Raw genomic sequence first — 23,986 nt, forward strand, 5'->3', positions numbered from 1 at the left:
ACGCGTTTCCCATATAAATCACAATGTCGTCAGCGTATTTCATCACGTCGGCCAAATTTATTTAATTTATTTAAATCATTTCATCATATATTTGGATCGTGCTGTATTTGATAGTCGTGTTTATTCTATAAATATATGTATATTTTTATATACATTCAGTCATTCATTATCCATGCTACTTATCCCAGCTCTCATTGGACGGAATTTGGGTTCACCATCGACCAATCACAGGGCCTCTTATAGGGATGTGCGACCATTCACTCATTTAGGCGTCATATAGACAATAAGCACACTGCTCATTATGGGCATATATATGTTTACATGTATATATATATGTATATATATACATGTATATGTATATATGCATTTGTATGTATGTACATATATATGTAAATATGTATATATGTGTGTATTTGTACATATATGCATATATGTGTATATGTATATATGTATGTATGTTTGTATATATATGCTCATATATGTCCACACACACACACACACACACACACACACACACACACACACACACACACACACACACACACACGTGCGAGTGTGTGTGTTTGTGTGTGTGTGTGTGTGCCTCAGATGAGTGTGAAGGAACCTGCATGTGTGTGAGCGCTAGGTTGTCTCTGAATGACTCTTCCCCCCGCTACCCCCCACGGTTCTCTCCCTGTCTCTCTCACACACACACACACACACACACACACACACACACACACACACACACACACACACACACACACACACCAGCCTGAGCAGCCAGATGTCTGCATGATTACCCAGCATCCTCCAGGTGTCGGAGCTGCCATCTGTACACGAGTGGCAGCAGCGGAGGAATGGATGGAGTGTGTGTGTGTGTGTGTGTATGTGTGTGTGTGTGTGTGTGTAATAACCGGTTCTGCAGACATCTGGAACGTGTTTAGACGGGTTGCAGAAAAAAAAAAAATGGAAAGCCGGCAGAGTGCGGAGAGCTGCTTGGGGGAATCCGTCCAGATTATCAGCTCCAACTTCTGATCAGGAGGTCACCGATCGGCCCTCTTGTTGTTGTTGTTTCTTCTTCTTCTTCTTCTTCTTCTTCTTCTTCTTCTCCTTCTTCTTCTTCTTCTTCTTCTCCTTCTTCTTCTTCTTCTTCTTCTCCTTCTCCCCCACTATCTTGCAACTTTTTATGATTCGTATTTATTTTACGAACCGCACGCCGCCGAAACACGCAGCTTCAGCTCTTTCGGATAATTACGACGAAGAAAAACAAAACAAACAAGCAACCTCTCGCACTCGGTGTGTGTGTGTGTGTGTGTGTGTGTGTGTGTGTGTTCTCCTTTGCGCGCCTTTGCTATCATTATCATTATTATCACCATCGCAAAAAACTCCGGCGGGCCGCGAGTCGCTGGCGTCCGAACCGGCGTTAATTGTGCCCTGAGAGGGGGAGGAGGAGGAGAAGAAGAAGAAAAGGAGGAGAAGAAGAAGAAGAAAAGAAGATCATTTGCTCGATTAGAGACGTGAATAAAAGATCAGACGGGGATCGGCGCGTTTTTTTTTTTTTTTTCTTCATTGTTCTCAATTAGCCTCAAATTGTGGAATCAAAGGGCCGTTAGCGGTGGTGGTGGTGGTGGTGGTGGGGGGGGTTGGTTTCCACGGCGATGAGAGAGAGATGCTCTTGCTTTCCTCTCCTTCTTCGTCGTCTTCTTCTTTCTTTAATTAGCCACCTCCCACTCATTTAAGTGAGGGGCCCCGGGGCCCCTCCACCCCCCCGGGGCCCCTCGCTTGACCTCTTTCATCTCATTATTTGTTTTCCACGACCGACCTTTTTTTTTTTTTTTTTTTTTTTTTTTTTTGTGTGTGTGTGTGTGTGTGGATAACATGACTGATAATCTTTTAATCTTTTTTTTTTTTTTTGAAAAGAAAACATCTCTAACCGCGTTAAGGCGTATTGATTTATCTTTTTTTTTTTTTTTTTTAATTTTATTTTTATTTTAAACTTCAAAGTTGCGCACAAAGATCTCGTTTGTTTCTCGGGCTCACTGTGTGTGTGTGTGTGTGTGTGTGTGTGTGTGTGTGTGTGTGAATACACTATTTCTCTGTTGCTTGGTTAGCCCAGGTGTTTTTTTTTTTTTTTTTTAATTTTATTTTTTTTAATTCACACACAAGCCTCCTGTTCTGTCCTCAGGTGGGTCAACAGGAGGTTCCACTCCACGCCAGAGATGCTGGAGGTGTTCCTTCATTTATTTATTTATTTTTCTTCTCTTGATAAACATGGAAACACACAAGCCTTTTGAAGGGTTTTTTTTTTTTCTTTCTCCCGCCTCACCTCCGCGGCCCCGAAAATCCGACAGACACCGCTTGTCTCGCTCTCACGCGTTGTAATAGCGGTGTAATAACGGTGTAATAGCGGTGTAATAGGGTTGTAATAGCGGTGTTATAACAGCTTCAGCGGGATGGAGGGATCGGAAACAAACGTTTACCCCCCGGCCTTCCGTCGATGTGAAGACGGTTGTTGAGGTGTGAAACGCGGGTGTTTGGCTGCAACATCTAAAACGTCAACATCTTCCCCACGCGTTATTTCTAGAGATTTTATCTTTAAACATGCCATAAATGCATAAAGTCTCCAAACTGGAATCGAACCAGCGACCTTAAAACAAGGGTTTCCATAAACCGGCTCGAGACAGACCGTACCATCTCCCCAAACTTAGGGGGGGGGGGCGATGCTGGAGGTCCGAACCAAATCGGACGGGGCGTGGGGGGGGGGTTCCATCCACGTTCTCCTCAGATGATCCTCCTCTTCTTCTCCGCAGGTGACGTTCATGAATCTGAAACTCATCCCCCAGTGAGAAGAGGGCGTCGGAGTCATCCAGCACACTTATTTGTGTGAGTCCCTTTTGTGTGTGTGTGTGTGTGTGTGTGTGTGTGTGTGTGTGTGTGTGTGTGTGTGTGTGTGTGTGTGGAGTTTTGGCACTCGCCATCATCGCTCCCACCGCGGACAATGAGCTCTCGTCATCGCGTCTTCAAAAGCCGAGGCCCGCCACATTGTCGTTCGCACAGCAACACGCACATATCTCGTGTGTGTGTGTGTGTGTGTGTGTGTGTGTGTGTGTGTGTGTGTGTGCTCTCGCCTCCGACACAGACCGCCGTTGATTTGCTCCGTGGCGAATGCAGACCTCCAACCCCGGCTAGCGTTTTGCCCTCAATGGCCGCTTTGACTGTGGCTGGAAGAAAGGGGTCTTTTTTTTTTTTCCGAGGCCCCTGAAGGCGTCGCTCCGGGAACCTTTCGGCGCAAACGCACCTTTTTAACCCCGCCCGACCATCCACATTAAATCTGGAGTCAAATAGTGTGTGTTCGGAGGCCCGGAGAGGTCGGGACGGCGTGAAAACGTACAGATGGGAGGAGAAAAGAGTGATCTGGCCATATGGCTAATCCCTCTTTTAGCCATATTTATTTAGGCTCTTCTCTTGAGCTGAGTCATTGCCGGGTCAACAAGTGGCCCGTTTGATTCTCGCCGCCGCCGCCGCCATCATCATCATAGGGGGGGCAGGAGGGGCTTCGTCTTCTTCAGTTTTCCGAGGTTGGTTTTATTGAAGTAAAAGAAGGTCAGATCGGCCCCTTCTCACTCATCAAGGGAAATCACCCTTTAAATGTATTAATGTGTTGTATGATTATTATTGTGATTATTAAGATCATAATTGGCTTCTTGCGTTCATACATGTATATACATATATAATTTAAATTATAATTATGAATTTATATATATTGAAGTTTTCAAATTATTTTTATTTCTTTTAATTTTATATATATATATACATACACATATATATGTTCATCTAAATACTTTAAATTATTTAGATGAATATATATTGAAGTTTTTAAATTATTATCATGCATATATATAATTAATATAACCATTATGCATACATATATAAATAAAATATTACTATATGAATATATATAAACATATTCATTTGAATGATTTAAATAATCATTCTGAATACATGTTGAAGTTTTTAAATTATCATCTTGCGTATATATAATCAAAATAACCGTTATGCATACATATATAAATTAGAATATAACGATGTATATACATATGTATATATATTCATATAATCTAAATAATTATTATGAATGTATGTTGAAGTTTTTAAATTATTATCATGTGTAAATATAATTAAAATAGCCATTATGCATATATATATATAAATTTAAATATTATGTGTATATATTAATATATATATTCATGTAAATATTTGAAATTTTGATGTGCCCACACGCACATATATATTAAACTTAATAATTCTAATTTTACACAGATACGTCATATCTATGTATATAATTATATCTTGAAACTTATAATTAAAATTAAAAAACTTACAAGTGTCTGTCGTAACCTGTCCCTCCACTAGACCACATTTAGGGACTGCTATTAAAAAAAAGCTTTGTGTACATATATTAACAATGTAAAAATACACTTAGAAAAATATATTAATAAATAAATAAATAAAAAATATATATGTATATATATATATTTATATATACATAAATATATATATTGTATTTTGTATATCTAATTTAAATTAAAATTAGCATATATTGTGCCCCCTCCCCCCGTTTTTTATGACATATATACCTATATATAAATATAGATAAATAGATAGATATGCTGCTTTTTTCACATCAGAAAACATAAAAAAACCAAGTTAATAAAAAAATAAACATTTTTTTGAAATAATGACAAAGGCAATTTCTGTAATTACAGTATACGTATATATATATATTTGCCGATAGATTGACAGATCATTTTGTTCAAGCGCTGTAGGTGACAGTTTCTTTGCATTCGAGCAGTACGAGAGTCATATTCTTTAATTCTCGTCCCGACGTTGTAAATCCCACTGTGTGGCTACTGCCATCGCTAGCGGACTATAAAAAGCACGCCGTAAGTACACGAGCCGCGGCGGGTAAAAGCTAACCAGGTGCTAACACGTAGCTTATTACGCTCCATATTTCTGAAGATCGTCCGAAAATAAATCCACGTATTCGCTTGCGTCACCTTTCATCCGTTCATCCAGTGCAATCTTACAATCATCCATTGACTGAAAGTTATATAAATCTATTTAGCGCGTGGCGCCCCTTCGCTCGACGGCAGCGGATTTGAGGGCCGGAATTCGATCCGTAATTGGACGGAAAGCGTCCCGAATCCCGTCAAACGGCCCTAATGTCGTCAGGTCATCTGAAAAACGCGGAATCACATTATCGGGTCTTTTAACATCCGAATGCGATTACACGTAAGCAAGATGGCTCTCCGACGCTAGCTATCTTGTCTTGATGGAGATATTTATGGTTTGGTTTTTTTTTTTTGGAGGAAAGTGTGCGGCGTGCGTTCCGGCGCCTCGCTAATTTGCTGCGTCGCGTTTCCGTACGTGTCTTTGGAGGCGATCCGGCTTTTACTGAGTGACGGCCAGATCCAGACGCCCCCCCAAAATAAATAAACTCGGCGTAATCCAGGATGACTCATTTAGAGCTAAATTAACACAATATGTTCTTTCAGGGCCTCATGAAAGAAGGCGGTAGCCGAGCAGCCGGGGCGGACCTCGACCCCGCTCGCCACGGGGGCCTCCGTTTACGCTAACGGCGTAATGGCGGTCATTCGGCGGGAGTTAGCGAGGCTAACCGGGTGGAGCGAGCGGCCGCCGGGGCTGATTTGCGGTCGGCTAATTGGCTAATGGGGTAATGAAGCCGCTGAGGTTACCTGTTTGGCTAGCGACGATGCCCTGCTTCCCCTGCTTCGGCTTTGTACGTGAACTCCGGCGCATTATGGCGTAATCAGCGCCGCTAATGGGCAGCGGCTAACAGAATTTAGCGCAGACTCTCAGTACTTAGTCTCGTGTCAACAGAGAGGCCAGTATGTTCACCTTCGACGGGAAACCTCCGCCGTCGGAGTCGGATCCCCGTCTTCTCCCCTCGACTTGTAAACAACGTCTGAGCGCTTTTGTGAGTCATCCCGCCCGCGGGGGGCGTGTCACGGCTCGCCGGCCAATTACGTCCTTTCGTCGGCGGTCTTTGAAATAACAGTTCTCCGAAAAAGTAGAGATAATTTGCCCCCTCCGGAGGCGGATGTTAGCCGAATTGTTTTAACGGCGACCCGAAGGCCGGTCAGGTGATGGGGTGTTTGTGCGTACGTGGGATTTATTCATTTGTTCGTTTTCTACGCCGCTTTTCCTGCGATCGCCGTTGGACGGCGGTCTGTAACGTTCACCCTCTCATTCGCACGCCACTTGAAAAAGAAAGAAAATGTTTTGTTTATTTATTCATCACCGAACATACACGAAACACAGATTTGAAAGACAAAAACAAACCAAAAAAGGAGTGTTTAAAATAAATAAATGAATAAATAAATATAAATATAAATATAAATATAAATATAAATATAAATACAAATATAGATATAAATATAGATATATAAATATATTCGCCCTCTAATTCAAATGTCTCGGAAAAAAAGAAACAAATAAACATTATATTTTAGGTGCCTTATTTAACACTCAGTTTATGCATAAAATACAGATCCTAAAGAAAAAAACTAAAACAAAACAATGACAATAAACAAGTGAGAGCGGTTAAAGTGAATTAATAAATACATACGTGAAAATAAAATGAGAAAATTGAAAAAATATATAGATATACAGCCCTTCACCCTTTCATTCAAATGTTACGTAGAAAGAAAGGAAACTGTTTATTCGAGGCACTTTATTCAACCCTCAAGGACGCCAGATACACATACACAAAAACCAAAAGAAAATAAAGAAAACAATGACAATACAAAATGGTTAAAATAAATAAATAAAAAAAAAAAAATGTATAGGCATACAGCCGTGCACCCGCGTGCAACATCATAGATAAAGAAAGTAAACATTTTATTTTAGGTGCTTTGTTCAAAACTCAAGGACGCTGAACAAATACATATGGGTTCACAAAATACAGATTCAAACGAAGAAGAAAAAAACTAAACAATCAAAATAAAAAAATGTTAAAATAGTTAAAATAAGTAAATAAATAAAGAGGAAATATATAGACATCCAGCCATTCATCTGCTAATTCGAGCACGACAGAAAAAAAAGAAAACATTTTATTTTAGGCGTCTTATTCAACACTCAAGGTCATACATGTACACAAGACGGATTCAAAAGAAAACAATGAAAATAAATCAAAACGACTGATTAAAATCAATCAATAAATAAAAGCAAAAATATTTATGTAATAAATAATATAAGAACAATATTTTATATTTCATAAATATTAAATATCAAAATAAATTTCTTTAAATATTTAGGCAGACAGCCATTCACCCACTAATTCAAATGTCAGAGAAAGAAAGATAACAAATATTTTAGGAGCTTAATTCAGCACTTGAGGAAACAAGTCCATCCAAAAGAAGAAAAACAAAACAGTGGTTAAAATAAAATAAAATAAATTAGATACATTAAATTAAAAGAAATGAAATTAAAGGAATTAAATCAATTAAAATTGCCAAAAATTGACACTCTATAGTTTTATTTGTATTTCTTATTCTCCCTCCTTCCTACAATTATTTATTATTGTTATGTTTTACTTGAAACTCTGGCACAACAATTTCCTTCGGGATAAATAAAGTTATTCTTATGCTCATTCTCATTCTTATTCTTATTCTTATTCTTATTCTTAAAAAGGAAAAAAAAATAAAAATCAAACACAAAATCAGATCAAATTAAAAACAACAAAAATTTTTTTGTTGTTTCTTATTCTAATATTTCTACTGTTATTCATTATTGTTATGTTTTACTTGAAACTCTGGCACAACAATTTCCTTCAGGATAAATAAAGTTATTCTTATTCTTATTCTTATTCTTATTCTTATTCTTAAAAAGGAAAATAAAATAAAAATCAAATATAAAATCAGATCAAATTAAAAAGAACAAAAAATATTTGTTGTTTCTTATTCTAATATTTCTACTATGATTTATTATTGTTATGTTTTACTTGAAACTCTGGCACAACAATTTCCTTCGGGATAAATAAAGTTATTCTTATGCTCATTCTTATTCTTATTCTTGTTTTTATTTTTATTTTTTTATAAAAAAAGGAAAAAAAAAAAAAAATCAAATACAAAATCAGATCAAATTAAAAATAACCAAAAATATTTCACCCACTCATCCTCACGGCTTGAATATCGCAGAAAACACCGATTCTCCACGCGACCCTGCCGAGCAGAAATCAATTTTTTTTTTTGTTTTCGCCGAGTCAGCATCCGGCGCGTCGGCGTTTTCTGCACGAGCCCCAACCGAGGGCCCGTCCGCTCGGCTTCGGGTTCCCGGGTCTTTCTTCTGCCGCTGGATCTGGAGCTTTAACCCCCTCCCATCCCATCCCTCCTCCCAGCCCACTCAAACATAAATCCTCGGTGCACGGCGAGCTGCCAGGCGGAGCCGTCCTCGCCGGTCGCTCCCCCAAAAAAACCACCCAAGCTCAAACCCCACTTTCTCTCTTCTATTGCCCTTGAAATAAGGCCTGCTCTAAATATTACCCCCCTCTCCTCCGCCGCCGCCGCCGCCGCCGCCGCCGCCGCTCTGTTTATCCCTCTCGGTCGGCAGGGAGAAGAAAGGATCCGTCGGACTGAGTCACTTTTTCCCCTCTTCCTCCTCCTCGTCGCTCCCCCCCGAAAACCGCAGGCGGCGGCAGCGGCTTCCTGGAGATGAGCGCTTTTGTCTGTCGCGCGGCCGCCGCGGCTTCGGGCAGATCCTCCTCCGGTGAGGTAATGCTCGGGATGGATGGAGATGAGGAGGAGGAGGAGGAGGTGGTTATTTGACCTTTCCTCGCCATTTTTTTTAAAAAAAAATTTCCCGCTTGGGGCGTCTTGTCGTTTTTGATATCTTGAACCAGAATCGAGGGGAAAAAAAAAAAACAACAAACTTTTTTCTCGTCGACGCTAACGGGATGCTAACGCTCTCTGGGTTTCAAACTCGGATTTAATTGAGAAACAAACATGTTTTAATTAGAAAAAAAAAAAAAAAATGAGAGGTTGCATTTCGTTATATGACGTGTGAATGAATGAGAAGAATAGTTTTATTAACATACAAAAATCTGTATATAACACGAATGAATGGGTGAATATATGTTGCGCGAATGGTTATGACTCGTGAATGAGTGAAATAGTTTTAATAACATACAAAAATCTGTATATAACACGAATAAATGGTTGAATATATGTTGCGCGGATGAATGAGTTAATATGTCTTTATATAAAGTATAAATGAGAGGGTGAATGGTTGTTTCTGTTTGGCTTTTGAACATGTCAATGTCTATATATATATGAATGAAATGAGTGATTTTTTTTTTATTTTCTTTATATAACCCGTGATTGAATGAATGAATATATGTTTGCATATGAATGAGAGGATGCAGGCGATCGGTCGTTGAGCTGTCGATCACAGCGGCGGCTAATCCTGCGGGTGGATGTTTGCTAACGGTTAAAGTTTAAACAAGGGCAGCGCAGTGGTTAGCGCTTGGTTAGCATGGATGAGAGAGTGAATATGTGTCTCTGTATGACAGCTGGGATACATCAGGAGCTCTTTAGATCAGTGACGTGCTGTCAGGGGAGGCAGGAGAGGCCCTGCCTCACTTGCAAATCTTGGAAAGGAAAAAAAACAAGGAAAAAAAAATATATATGGTTATGTTAGTCAGTGATTTCTTCATTTAACTTTACGTGTTTTAGACTCAAAACAACTGGATTTTCACATTTACTGTTCTAAAAATGAGAAGAGACATGCGGTGAGGCAGTGGATTGTTGAGCCTCAAGGTAGACTGCGCTGGCTGCTGGCGTGCTCTGCACTAAGACCGAATTACTATCTCTCTGTATGTCACTTTTAAAATGTTCGAATACTTTTGCTGTACAAACAACATTTTTTTGTCAACAGCCGTATGTGTGTTACTAGTTTCTTGTGCTGCGGGATCATAAAACGACTGCAAAGATCCACCAAGTGAGGCACATAGTTCTCCTGCCTCAGAGTAGGCGTACTTACCGCGCAACGCTGCTTTAGAGATTTGCATAACGGATGAATAAATGAATGAATGAATCTTTAAAACTCGCGCGTGTAAATATCTTTTCAAAAATTTTTTAAATCTATAAAATCCCCAAACAGTGCCCGCCCATTTTTTTTTTGCTATCTTGAATTCCATGTCCGGGTCAGATGTTCCCCGCCCTTCGTCCTCGTGACCTTTGACCTCTTCCTCCCGTGCTGGACTTTTTATTTGAAAATTAAAACCCAATCCAGAATATCTCATACCTGACTTGTCAAGTCATTATTTTCGGAGTTGAATTAACCATAATGACTCTCTCATTACGTTCCTACGCTGTCGGCCCTCCATATTTAGTGATCTGCCAGCTTAAGAACACGCGGGCATAATTGAGGTTCTCCTCCTTGATTAGATTTACACCAGCTCTTAACAAGGCCTGCTCTGAGGTAATCTCATGAGCCCCATTGTGGCGAGGAGGAGGGACGGCCATCGACCCCGATTAGCTTCAGCATCAACCGAGGCGTCAGGCTATTAGAGGCGGCGGCGGCGGCGAGGAGGATGCCGGCGCAACACTTGTCAGAGTTTGCAGGGTAACGAGGGGATGACGGAGCGGCTATTTGTACGACTTTTAAACGGGCCAATTAGACGTCTGGGCGAAGCGTCCTGTTGCGTCGCCTCGGCAACCACGTTTCCAAACAACAATCGCTCGAGGAGAATGAAAAAAATGCAAAAAAAAAAACCAAAACTAAAATATAATTAAATTGTCTCCAGCAGCCCTAAGTCATTTAAAGGAAAAAAATAGAATAAATAAAAAAATAAAAACGTCTGTAAATTATGGTGAAGTAAATTAAATAAAATAAAATAATTAGATAAAAACAAAATGGTTAGCTTTTTGTGAAACCGGTCTGAAAAAATAAGAAGAATTTTAAGTATTTTATATTTATTTCTGGTAGCTCTCACGAACTTCCTGTTTCATTTGACATTTTATACACAAATTTATATTCATATACACGCGCCAGCTCTGATCACGTGCCTTTGCCGAGTTGTCGGCTAACTAATAAATCACCCTCCGATACTGTTATTGATCGGTGACGGGTGAATATTAGCCTTTGGCGTCGGTCGATGTTCTTCTTCTTCCTCCTCATACCATAAAGTCGGCGGTGACGCGAAGGCCTCGGCCCCGGTCGCCGACGGTGACGCCTGCCATTATTTAATCACAGGAGCTAAATCTCCCGCAGACCTTCGGCTGTGAGTCCTGCGCTCAATCCCATAATCCTCGCCTTTTGTTCTCTGTCACCGTCAATTAGCCAGGTACCCAGAGGAAAGTAAAACATGCGGCGGCACAGAGCGTGTCCGGGCTTGACCTCCGCTGCCTCTCCAGGTCACAGCCGGCGCCATCTGGTCGCCGCCGCCGCCGCCGCCGCCGCCAACGGCTCTGCGACGGCGGTCAGACCGCCGGCAGAAGGTCCGAGGACGTTGTCGCCCGTGGATCGAACATATTAGTCCGAAATCCAGAGTCTCTGTGACCAAAAAGAAATCGCTTAAATTGCGAGTCAGTGTTATCGGACGTTGAGATGGATACACCTCATGATATGAAAACTTTATTAGAAAATAAACAAAATAAAAGTAACCTTCACACACATAGTGACATCCATATAGAACAAAAAATAGAAATAGAAATTAAAAAAAAAAAAAAAAAAAATTTTATATATATATATATATATATATATATGTATAAATGTTTGTGGAGGTTCTCAGTGAATTCTTGAAGAAAACACACACATTTATATAAATATATATATATTTTTTTAAATTATTTTTTTATTTATATTTTTCAACATTTTTTATATTTTTTTAAATTTTTATATTCATATTTTTATATTCATATATTTATATATATATATATATTAATATGAAAATGAATATAATAATACAAATCACTACAAATATATACATATTTCTTAAATATATTCATATATATATATAATATATATATTTGTAGTGATTTATATTATTATATTTATTTTCGTATTCATTAATATATATATTATATAATTTTTTTTTTTTTTTATATTTATATATATTTATCTATTCATTACGGAGTCCAACAGTAATTCACCCTCTCATTCTTACATCCTATAGAGACATCCAGCTATTTGAAATAGCTGTCAGGGATTTTTCAAGAGATTATTACTCTTTAAGATTTACTTAATATTTTCTCTTCAAATAAATCAATCAGTCAGATTTGCGGGGTCATTACTAAATAAACACAGTTTAAAAATATTAAGGCTGCCGAGACCCGGAGGACTGGGTTTGTACCAGACGCAGTTTGCTGTTTTTCTTTGAAAAAAAAGTGCCACATCAGATGATATTTGATATATACATAAATATATAGTGTATATATATATATATATATATTTAAATATAAAAGTATCCCCATCCCTTGGTTGCAGGTATTTATTTTACGGCTTGTTCCAATAAATCGCTCCAGCGGCCACATCAGCGTCTAGACTGGGACAATTTAAGCGAACAGACCCTTCGCCCTCCTCCTCCTCCTCCTCCGCTGGTCTCGCCGCCTGGATTTCACACACAATATAAATAAGCCCCAACAAGTCGGAGCTCACCTCTTCATGTTTTAACTAATCCCAGCTATTTTTTGACTTCTGCGCGGCTGATGGAGGGGCGGGGGGGTGGGGGTGGGGGGGTGGTATGCCGCGGGCTGGGGCCGGTGGTGCGAGGAGGGGGGAACAAGACGAAGGAAGGAAGGAAGGAAGGAAGGAAGGAAGGAAGGAAGGAAGGGTCCTGGATGGAGGCTGAGATTATCAGGTCACAGATGCCTAGGATGGTGAGGACAGTGGATGGGATAGGAAAGCGACGGACTGGATGGGACGTGTCGGTATGGATGGGAAAAGCTAGGCTAGGGAAGGAAAGGATGGGATCGGATTGGGCGGGATAACATGGTAGGCTAGGAAAGGATGGGATGGGATGGGAATACAAGCTAGGCTAGAAAAGGCTAAGATGGGATGGGGTGGGATAACAACAAGCTAGAATAGGAAAGAATAGGATGGGATGGGATTATTGACGAAGCTAGGCTAGGTTTGGAAAGGATGGGCTGGGATATCGGTCTAGGCTAGGATAGGAAGGGATGGGATAACAGGCTATGCTAGGCTAGGAAATGATGGGGTGGGATGGATTGACAGGTCAAGCTATGAAAGGATAGGATGGGATGTGATTATAGACTAGGCTAGGTTAGGAAAGGATGGGCTGGGAAAATGGCCTAAGCTAGGATGAGATGGGATGGGATAACAGGCTAGGCTAGGCCAGGAAATGATGGGGTGGGATAGCAGGCTAGGATAGGAACGAATAGGATGGGATGGGGTTATAGACTAGGCTAGGCTAGGTTAGGAAAGGATGGGTTGGGATCACGGTCTAGGCTAGGATGAGATGGGATGGGATAACAGGCTAGGCTAGGCCAGGAAATGATGGGGTGGGATAGCAGGCTAGGATAGGAACGAATAGGATGGGATGGGGTTATAGACTAGGCTAGGCTAGGTTAGGAAAGGATGGGTTGGGATCACGGTCTAGGCTAGGATGAGATGGGATGGGATAACAGGCTAGGCTAGGAAAGGATGGGATGGGATGGGATGGACAGGACAGGAAAGGGCAGGCTAGACTAAGCTAGGCTAGGCTAGGAATGGAAAAGGATAGGATAGGCTAGGCTCAGATTGAGTGGGCTAGGCTAAGCTAGGCTGAGATAGGATTAGATAGCAAAGCGTCGGCCAAAGCATCGGCCCTAAAAAATTCAAAACAAATCCACGCTGTCTCCTCTCCGGTCAACAGCTGCGCTACGTCAAAACACAAAAATAGTATAAAAAACCAAAACAAAACAAAGAAATATCCCCCAAAGTCAGCCGCGGCTTCACTATGTTCCGGGTCACGAGTCGGCAGGTGATGGACCACGAAGAAACAACCAGAGATAAACACACCCTGTGAATTATAGCGGAAACAGAGGCAGGCCGTGCGGGCGGCAGAAACTGAAGAGTGTGTTATCACCCCGTGCCAAGTGTGCGCGTGTGTGTGTGTGTGTGTGTGTGTGTAGAGGCGCGCGTCTGCGAAAAGCTTTTTGGACGAAGCTGCAGAAACTTGGCTCGATCGCCGGCCGATAATAGAGACAGATTTTTGTTTCGCCTTATAAATGACACACGCTTTTGATCGGGCGGGTGGGAAACACACACACACACACACACACACACACACACACACACACAAGTGATTTATCACCTGAATGCTATTTATTTAATCTCTGACGTCTCAGCCAATAATTGATATCTATTGGCGTCTGTACCTCGGACAGTAAACATAGCTGTGTATGAGCTCCTGTAAGCTAATGGCGGAGGGGGTTGGGGGTTCGGGGGCCCCGGGTCCGAATAAATCAGCCACGTCCGGCGGGTCCCCCCTAATTGTGATTTACGGCTGTGCAGAGCGACGCGTTACGATGAAGAGGGAGGGAGAGGATGGAGGGACGCTCCTCCTCCTCCTCCTCTTCCTCCTCAACAAACAAGCCTGGCTTTATTTATTAAAAAAGAAGAAGCAGCTGAGATCCGGTCGGGGGAGGGGGGGGGGCAGGACGCACCGACCCGACCGAACCGTTAAAGACCGTGAAGTATTCCAACAGCTGGAAACGTGCACGCACACACACACACACACACACACACACTGAGACACACAGATTAGCATGAGGAATGCCTCAGCACAGATATTATTATTGAATTCTTTTTTCGGCTGAATTTGTCATTGCGTTTTTTTTTTTTTTGTTTTTTTTTTTTGTGGAATGCACGTTGAGGACAAATAAACAAACAAACAAGATTTCATAATCAACATTGAAACAACGGCTGCTGTGATTGGCTGGATCAATGTGTGTTCTGTTTCCGGTCCAGGCGATGCGTTCATGCCTCTTCTACATGCCTTGTGCGTAAACACTAAATCGCAGCATCTCATGTCGGGTGTTAAACACATACGAAAGCATGTGCACGTGCACGTGCACACATGCACATGTGCATAAACACATACACGCACATCGCAGCAGACCAGGGGCCACCACGGATAGGATTCATCTGGGTTGTGGAAACTGCTTGAGTGCTTGTGTGTGTGTGTGTGTGTGTGTGTGTGTTTGTGTGTGTGTATGTGTGTGTGTGTGAGAGAGAGAGAGAGCGATGTAACATTTCAGAGCAGGACACAGAGCTGCGGTGGAGGTCATCATGTCAGACGACAACAACGCCAGACTAGATATGTGACACTTTTGATTGGTTAGAAGTAAACAGGAAGTACATTGACCAATCAAATGTCAGCATTGTGTTAACCAGTCATAATGTAACAAAACTATTTACGTGTGTGTGTGTGTGTGTGTGTGTGTGTTTGAGGGCGATGTAACATTTCAGAGCAGGACGCAGAATGGTGATGGAGGTCATCATGTCGTATGACAACAGTGCCAGACTAGATATGTGAGGGTTTTGATTGGTTAAAAGTAAACAGGAAGTAGGCTGACCAATCATATGTCAGCACTGGGTTAAGTAGTCATAATGTCACAAAATTATTTATGTATGTGTGTGTGTTTATAAATATATAACAACAACATACATCCAAACCTGTTTTAAACCAAAACACAAAATGCGCAATAACACGTTTATTACATCTAAATAACAACTTGCGTGCTCATTGATAATTGATCGGGACACAAGTTATGTGGGTCACCCGTCGGCGGCGGGGGTCAGGTCGGACGCCGACAGACGGACGGGCGTCGCGGAGGACAGATGCATTCCCGAGTCGCCGGCGCCGGTCGTCAACGTGTCGACGCCATCTGGGCGCCTTAATTACCGATTCAGCCTCGTCAATAATTGACCGGGAAACGTGTCGCTCGGCGGGCGCGTGAATTATGGAGGGTTTGTCCGAGCTCGTCCCGGGATAGAAGACAAAGCTCATTGTCAGAGGCCGGCGGGGGCGGCTGGGATTACGGCGGGGGCATCCAGCGAAACGACCTGTCAGTCCTAATCTGGGATTAGCGGGCTTTTGCACCTCCCGACGCCTCGAAAAGCCACCTGTTTGGACGATCCCGCCGAGGAGGCGGAGCCTCAGGGAGCGCCGTGCTCCACCGCCACCCCGCGTGGAAGCTTTTAGAAACACCGCCGTTTTGTTTTTTTCCATCCGCGGCGGTTTGAATCATGGATGTGACACGAAGCCGTCTTTATCGGGCGCGACGGCTTTTGTCTCCCCGCGGTCGGCGTCGGCACGGCAACGGGAGAGAATGAACCACCGGCGCGAGGCGGTGACGCTAATTAGCGGCGGCGAGCACGGATATATGTTGATTGTTCTCCGACTCATAAGCCCCGCCCCCTTCTATTTTCCTCCACTCTTTTCCTTTTAGCGCCCAGGCTAACGTAGCCACGCCGACCGGCAGCTTCTCCGCCGCCTGTATCTGCAAACCCCGCCTCCCAGGTGGCGGCGCTCCTGTCATTTTGACCTGGGGGCGGGGCTTGTTTAGACCCCGCCCCTTTTGCGAAAAAAAAACAAAAAACGGCGTCCGTAATTGAACCTATGTTCTTAAGATAATAGGATCTCCACCTTAGCCGCTGCTGCCAACTGTATGGAGAGTTGGCTTAGAATGGAGAACTTACAAGTCCTCAAAGGTCAAAGGTCGGATGCGTCGTCGTGGCGACGATAAGGGCGGCTTGGAAGTTGCCCCCAACAGATGGGAGCGATAAACTGAGCATTAACCTGCCCGGAGGTGTTTGTCCGAAGATGTGCATGAGCGAGTGTGTGCGAGCGTGTGTGTGTGTGTGTGTGTGTGTATGTGTAAGTGCATGTGTGAGTGTGTGCATGTACACATGTATGTGTGTGTCGCAGTGCTGTAAGCGGATGGCGACTAAGAGGGAAGTGGGCAGCTAAGAAAGAGAAATGATGGAGGTCAGGCTGTGTGTGTGTGTTTGTGTGTGTGTGTGTGTGTGTGTGTGTGTGTGTGTGCGTTATAGTGTTGTGTGTAGATATTCCAAAGAGAAGTGAAGCTGAGAGACTACGGAGGTTGTGAAATGAGGAATGGTGTGTATGTGTATGTGTATGTGTGTGAGTGTGTGTGTGTGTGTTTGTGTGTGTGTGTGTGTGCGCATGTGTGTGTGTGCGTGCGTGTGTGTGACTGTGCCCCATAGGCCGAAACCCCGGAGATGGGATGCTGAGGAAGAGACCATAGAGGTTGGGCTAGGAGGAATGGTGTGTGTGTGTGTGTGTGTGTGTGTATGTGTGTGTGTATGCGCCTGTGTGTGTGTGTGTGCGCACGTGTATGTATGTGTGTTATGTGTATTTAAGCCGATACCAAGGAGAAAAGATGCGGGCAGCTGAACGCTAGAGGTGTGTGTGTGTTTGTGTGTGTGTGTGTGTCCGTCCATGTGCACATGTGTGTGGTGTTTGTTTGTGTGTGTGTTATGAGTAGATACCAAGGAGAAAGGAAGCTGAGAGAGAGAGACTGTAGAGAGGTTGTGCAACGGCTTGTGTGTGTGTGTGTGTGTGTGTGTGTGTGTGTGTGTGTGTTTGTGTGTCATTGGGGGTTAAATGGACAAATATTTCCAGAGCACCTTAATCATCTCCGGCGTCATGGAAGCTTCTCCCCGGCTCCCCTGGAAGTCACCTTCTCCTTCCACGGGTCCCGACCGGCCGCCATGTTTGTGTTGCCATGACGACAAGCATCGGGTCGCATTTCGGCCGCCGCCGAATTCGTGGGAAAAAAACCCAAAGCGACCCGACGGACAGAAGATCCGATGGGATGCTCATCCAACATGGCGGTCAACAGGGTGTGTGTGTGTGTGTGTGTGTGTGTGTGTGTGTGTGTGACACTCTGCCAGGAAACATAACAAGCACACAGGAGGGTGTGTGTGTGTGTGTCGGTGTGTGTGTTTGCGCCGCCGACGCACAAACGCCGCATTCATGCGGACGCGTTGCTTCTTTCCATCGCGGACGGCGAACTTTGTGTTCTCGACGTTTTTTCTCCGAAAGTGACGCTTTAGCAGGATTCCTCGCTCGCGGCCGCCGCCGCCGCCGCCGCCGCCGCGCTTCCATTTTCCAGGGATTGATCTGAACCCGACACACTCCCAGGATCCAGTCAGGACTCTTTCTTCTGAAAGAGAAAAAAAAAAGCACGTCGGTTAGAGCTTCTGCCTCGCGGCCAGGAGCTCCGTGGATGCTCTCACACAGCAGGGAGGCTCCGTGTTCTCCAGCTGTCTGATGGAGGTTCCTCAGGGCTCCTCACGGTTCTTCATGGTTCCTCTCAGTTCCTTTAGGGTTCCTCAGGATTCCTCAAGGTTCCTCAGGGTTCCTCATGGTCCAACAACGTGCTGGAGGTTCCTCCAGGGTTCCTCAGGATTCCATTAGGGTTCCTACCTGTTCCTTAGGGTTCCTCTGGATTCCTTTAGGGTTCCTCATGGTTCCTTCAGGGTTCCTCATGGTTCCTTTAGGGTTCCTTGTGGTTCCTTTAGGGTTCCTCAAGGTACCTCAGGGTTCATTTAGGGTTCCTCAGGGTTCTTCATGGTTCCTTTAGGGTTCCTCAGGGTTCCTCAGGGTCCCTCACAGTTTCTCAGGGTTCCTTTAGGGTTCCTCAGGGTCCCTTATGGTTCTTTCAGAGTTCCTCCTGATTCTTCATAGTTCCTCTACATGCTACATGTTCCTCAGGGTTCCTCATGATTCCTCATAGTTCTGCAGGGTTCCTCAGGGTTCCTTTAGGGTTCCTCATGGTTCCTCAGGGTCCCTTTAGGGTTCCTCATGGTTCCTCGGGTTTCATTTAGGGTTCCTCGGGGTTCTTCATGGTTCCTTAGGGTTCCTCAGGGTTCCTTTAGGGTTCCTCAGGGTCCCTTATGGTTCTTTCAGAGTTCCTCCTGATTCTTCATAGTTCCTCAGGGTTCCTCATGGTTCCTCATGATTCCTCAGGACTTCTCATGGTTCCTTTAGGGTTCCTCAGGGTTCCTCAGGGTCCCTCACAGTTTCTCAGGGTTCCTTTAGGGTTCCCTCAAGGTTCCTTTAGGTTCCCTCCAGTCCAACAACATGCTGGAGGTTGATTGGAGACGCTAAACTGTCCAAATGTGTGACTGAATGAATCCCTGGTTGTTTGTCCCGGTCAGACGTGTGAATGAATGAGTGACCAATCCTTCGTCTCCAAGTGAAGTGAATGAATGAGTGAATGCTTGTACATGTGAACACGGGTTACATGTGTTACATACGTGTTATGCGTCTGCATGACCTGTGAATGAATGAGTGAATGAGTGATCGTACGTCTGTATGATGCGAATGAGAGGGCTGGATGTCTCTATAAGCGGCTCTGCGATTGGTCCGTGGCAAACCCCGCCTCTCGTCCAACGAGCGCCGGGATTGGCTCCCTCCGCCCGACGGCAGAATAAGCGATATAAATGAATGAATGAATTTTAATCCCCCCCCCAAAATGGATCGGACGCTTCGCTCGCCGTCCTCCTCGCCGCCGCCGCCGCCGCCTCCAAACCCAAAATTCCACGACCTGAAACGAAATATCCGTCTTCTCCTCTCTCCGTCACGTCGCTCCTGGGAACTCAGGGGTTTTTCCCCCTGACTTGGCTTCTTCCTCTTCTTTTCCTTTTCTTCTTCCCATCTTTTACCCACAACCCGGCCCAGAAACGCCCCCTCAGCTCTCAACGCGTCAGACAAAATTGCGCGGAGGCGGAGCTCGGAGAATGACACACCGGTTTCTTTTCAGCATCCGCCCGTCGGTAAAACAATATTCTCACGCCGAATGCTTGGGGGATGAGACGGCGCCCGTCCATCTCCGTCTTCTTCATCTTCTCGTGATCCCGGCGGTTTCTCGCGTCCGCCTCCAGAATGTGGGTTGAGCGACGGAGGGAAACTCCGGCGCTCGGAACGCCGCGGCCTTCATTCCGCGGAGGAGCGTCTCCTCCGTCCTGATTGGACGCTCGCTGCCTAGACTTTGGAGACTCTGAATAATCCGGTTATATGAGAGGAATGATGTGGAAATGAGAGGGTGAATGCATATATGAATGAATGAATGAATACTTCACTCACTTATTAGCTTCAATGTTTACACTTTGGCAGATTTAAAGAAGAACTTGAATGAATGAATGAATGCCTCAATCACTTATTTGCCTCAATGTTTACACTTTGGCATATTATGATAACAAATTTGAATGAATGAGTGAATGCATGAATGAATGAATGAATGCTTTGGCTACCTATTTGTATGGATGCCGTTTGTTTCACCATTTCAACAGGTGAAAGTAAAAAAAATGATTAAATGAATGAATGAATGCCTCGGTCACTTATTTGTCGCGATGTTTACACTTTGGCATATTATGATAACAAATATGAATGAATGAGTGAATGAATGAATGCTTTGGCCACCTATTTGTATGGATGCCGTTTGTTTCACCATTTCATTTTAACAGGTGAAAGTTAAAAAATGAATGAATGAATGCTTCACTCACTTATTTGCCTCGATGTTTACACTTTGGCATATTATGATTTCAAATTTGAATGAATTAGTGAATATATCAATGTATGAATGAATGAATGCTTTGACCACTTATTTGTATGGATGCAGTTTCTTTCACCATCTCATTTTAACAGGTGAAAATAAAAAAAATGATTAAATGAACAAATGGATGAATGAATGAATGCCCCAGTCGCTTATTTGCCTCGATGTTGACACTTTGGTAAATTATGATAACAAATTTGAATGAATCAATGAATGAATATATTTATACATGAATGAATGTATGAATGAATGAATGCTTTGGCCAATTATTTTTATGTATGCAGTTTGTTTCACCATTTCATTTTAACTGGTGAAAGTAAAAAAAAACAAATGAATAAATGAATGAACGCCTCATTCACTTATTAGCTTCAATGTTTACACTTTGGCAGATTTAACAAAAAACTTGAATGAATGAATGCTTTGGTCACTGATTTGTATGGATGCCGTTTGTTTCACCATTTCATTTTCACAGTTGAAAGTAAAAAAAATGATTAAATGAAAAAAATGAATGAGTGAATACCTCAGTCACTTATTTGCTCCAGTGTTTACACTTCAGCATATTATGAAAACAAATTTGAATGAATGAATGAAAACATGAATGAATGAATCAATTAATATATCAACGTATGAATGAATGCATAAATTTGTGAATGAATGCATGCTTTGGCCACGTATTTGTATGTGTGCAGTGTGTTTCATTATTTCATTTTAATAGGTGAAAGTTAAAAAATGAATGAATGAATGAATGAATGCATGCTTTGGTCACTAATATGTGTGGATGCAGTTTGTTTCACCATTTCATTTCAACAGGTGAAAGTAAAAAAAAATATTAAATGAACGAATGAATGAATGAATGAGTGAATGAATGAATAAACACATGCTTTAGTCACTTATTTTATGGATGCAGTTTGTTTCACCGTTTCATTCTGAGAGATGAAAGTTAAAAAATGTATGAATGAATGATTGAATGCCTCGGTCTCATATTGGCCCAGATGTTGGTTTACGTTGCATTTTGTTTCTTTTTTTCGTTTCAATCAAGTGAAAAGGTGAATGAATGAATGCTTCGGTCACATATTTGCTTCAACGTTTACACTTCAACAGATTAAGAAACTTGAATTCATGGATACATGAATGAATGAATGCATGCTTCGGTCCTTTTTTTAGCAGACTTTTTTTTTTTGCTAAGCAGCATGTTTTACATTTGCATTTCAACAGATTCTAATAAAAAGGTTGAATAAATGAATGAATGAATGAATGAATGCCTTGGTCTCTTATTTGCATAGATGTTAGTTTTCTTTGTATTGTGTTTTACCACTTCATTTTGACAGGTTACAGTAAAAAAGTTGAATAAATGAAGGCGCCAGTCACCTATTTGCTTCAATATTTACATTTCAACAGATTAAACTAAAAAACTTGAATGAATAAATGAATGAATGAATGAATGAATGCTTCAGTCTCTTATGTGAGTCAGCGTTTCTCCGCTTTTCGCCTTGTTTGGCCGTTGCATTCAGACTGGTTTCCAATGAAAAAAGTCGAATGAATGAATGAGTTGTATTATAAATATATAAGTATATATCAGCATAAGTAAAGTTGTAAAAAGTTGTGTAAAGTCAGTTAAAGTACGTGCAGTGTTCCAAAATCACCCTGGTTTGTACTTTATAGTGATCTAACCTGCAGTGATTTCATTCACAAATATAGGAATACTTGAATTTTGTACTGCCAGTACTGCGTGGCACTATACACTCATACGGCTGATGTATACTTCTCTACACTTTAATTAATTTTACATTAATGTATCTAATGAATATTTCTTAATTTAATTGTATTTTATGTTATATAATATATATATTTCAAATTGTTTTATGATTTTAGTTTTTACTGCAAGTCGCGCTTTGAATTTTTTTTTTTTTTTTTTGCAATTTTGATTCCTTTTTTTTCACATTTTAATCTCTAACCCCTCCAACCCTATTTTTCTACATTATGTTCTCCAGAGTCGGGGCAGTATACATTCATACGGCTACTTTATATTTCTTTTCACTTGAATTTATTGTACATTTATTTATTCAATCAATATTTCTTCATTTAAAATATGTTTCACATTATAATATGTTTTTTAAAATTATTTTATGATTTTAGTTTTACTATACAGGTCGCACTTTGAATTTTTTTTTTTTTTTTTTGATTTTCATATATATTTTTTGCATTTTAATCCCCATTTTTCTACATTAAGTTCTCCGGAGTCGGGATATTATATATTCATACGGCTACTGCATATTTCTTTACACGTGAATCTATTGTACATGTATGTATTTAATGTATATTTCTTCATTTAATTTATATTAAACATTATAATATATATATTTTTTATGATCTTAGTTTTACTATACAGGTCGCACTTTGAATTTTTTTTTAATCTTTATAATTTTTTTCTCATTTTAATCCCTATTTTTCTACATTAGGTTCTCCGGAGTCAGGGTAGTATATATTCATTCAGCTACTGCTTATTTCTTAACAGTTGAATCAATTGTACATTTATTTATTTAATGAATATTTCTTCATTTGATTTATATATTACATCTTAAAATATATTTTTTAAATGATTTTATGATTTTAGTTTTACTACACAGGTCTCACTTTAATTTTTTTTTTAATTTTAATTTTTTTTTTGCATTTTAATTATCTCATTTATTTTAATAATAACATTTTTTTTCAACATTTAGCTCTCCGGAGTCGGAGCAGTAAACATTCATACGTCTAATATGAATGTTTATTTTGCAATTTTTCTTCTTTTCTTTTTTTTTTTTGCATTTCAATCCCTTTTTTCCTACATTAGGTTCTCCGGAGTCGGCGCAGTATACATTCATACGACTTACACGGCATATTTTCTTTAGCAATTTTCATTTTTTTATCTTTGCATTTTAATCCCTATTTTTCTACATCAAGCTCTCCGAAGTCGGAGCAGTATACATTCATATGGATCATTTTTTTTGCAATTTTTATTCTTTTTTTTTTGGGAGGGGGGGGATTTTAATCCCTATTTTTCTAAATTAGGTTCTCCGAAGTCAGAGCAGTATACATTTATAATATAGTATATTTAATATATATTTATTATATAAATACGCCGACTTACACGGTGTATTTTTTTTTAGCAATTTTCATTTTTTTATCTTTGCATTTTAATCCCTATTTTTCTACATCAAGCTCTCCGAAGTCGGAGCAGTATACATTCATATGGATAATTTTTTTTTGCAATTTTTATTCTTTTTTTTTTTGGGAGGGGGGGGATTTTAATCCCTATTTTTCTAAATTAGGTTCTCCGAAGTCAGAGCAGTATACATTTATAATATAGTATATTTAATATATATTTATTATATAAATACGCCGACTTACACGGT

General features: G+C 41.3%; 1 protein-coding gene across 1 annotated transcript in view; it reads left to right on the plus strand.

Moving 5' to 3' along the window:
• LOC147232376 (transcription factor SOX-6-like) overlaps nucleotides 1–23,986 on the plus strand; it is a 126,388-nt gene that overhangs the window by 17,474 nt on the left and 84,928 nt on the right. The window contains exon 2 of the mRNA XM_086149199.1: nucleotides 2,793–2,865. The gene's annotated coding sequence lies outside the window, so the exon portion shown is untranslated. The remainder of the gene's footprint in view (nucleotides 1–2,792; nucleotides 2,866–23,986) is intronic.

Source organism: Fistularia commersonii, chromosome 7 (assembly GCF_037954325.1).
Source record: "Fistularia commersonii isolate RoL2024-O1a breed Wild chromosome 7, RoL_Fcom_v1.0, whole genome shotgun sequence".
In the NCBI taxonomy this organism is placed as follows: Eukaryota; Metazoa; Chordata; class Actinopteri; order Syngnathiformes; family Fistulariidae; genus Fistularia; species Fistularia commersonii.